Source organism: Phaethon lepturus, unplaced genomic scaffold, assembly GCF_000687285.1.
Source record: "Phaethon lepturus isolate BGI_N335 unplaced genomic scaffold, ASM68728v1 scaffold24684, whole genome shotgun sequence".
In the NCBI taxonomy this organism is placed as follows: domain Eukaryota; kingdom Metazoa; phylum Chordata; class Aves; order Phaethontiformes; family Phaethontidae; genus Phaethon; species Phaethon lepturus.
The window spans coordinates 1,533-2,644 of NW_010535817.1; positions in this window are offsets into that span (position 1 = coordinate 1,533).

The window sequence follows — 1,112 nt, forward strand, 5'->3', positions numbered from 1 at the left end:
ATCAGGATTTTCAATCTCCCCCGGAATTCTCTTAAGACTTGTATTATATTTCCATTAAAACTCTATCAGATTTCTATTACAATTAAGCCAAGCTAACGTGTTAGCCCGGTGTCCGGAGCCCCCAGACGGCAGCACTACGGGGGCAGCAGCAGGCAGGGTCCATCTCAGCCTGCCTCCGCCCTAAGACATCCAAGCTGAGCATGGGCTGGGAGGGATGGCGCCGGGAGGAGCGGGCTGGCAGCAGGCAGGGAGGCAGCGACCTGCCTCGTATACGCTCCTCACCCAGGACCACGCAGGGAGTGATGCAAAAGAGGGACCTGGGGCTCCCGCAGCCCTCTCTGAAGCATCATCCATTCACCGGGAGCCAGAGAGGCTTTGCTTGGGCAGGGAGGTGCCCCCGGCAATAAGGCAGCCTCGCAGTTGGTCTCAGTGGGTCTGAGCCCCCCCAGCCCTCCTACCTGCCCTGAACATCTCGGCTTATGTGCAGCTTTCCTCTGTAAAACCATAGCTTTGCTCAAAGCTTTTCCACCACTTGCTGGACAGAGTGGTAGTGAATTGTATAATTCATCAATAAATTATATTTTTTAAAAATGCCTGGTAGTCTCAGCTGTTTTCCACAGCCCGTTTTTACTGTCGAATGGTCTCTCAGGGTGTGATTCCCCCCATCTCGCTGTGCATCTGTTGCAGCCAGAGGCTCGCCCTGCCCTGAGATTTGGCTGCAGCCTCTTCTGAGCTCCGTTGCCACCCGGCGTTGCCGCTTTTGCCATATGGCTTGCCGGCAAAATGGGCAACGCTGGGTGGTCACAACCATAGTGGGTGGGCTGCTACCGTCAGTTGCTAGAGCAAGAGGTCCCCTCAAATGGTGCAAAAGGTGCTCGACAGCTCTGTGAACGGGAAAGCTGGCGCGAGGTAACGAAGAGGCTGTTCCCACCCTGACGGGGGGTTGCTCAAGAGCGAGCGGGGAAGCACCTGCAGCCTTTGAGGAGAGGGGCTGAGGGGATTTTCCACCTTTCTTTATCCTTTGCAGATAAGGGGAAGGGCCACGTTCTCTAACAGCGATGATCTCAAGCCGCGCACAGCAGCCGGGGCAGGCAGGTCCAGCCCCAGACCAT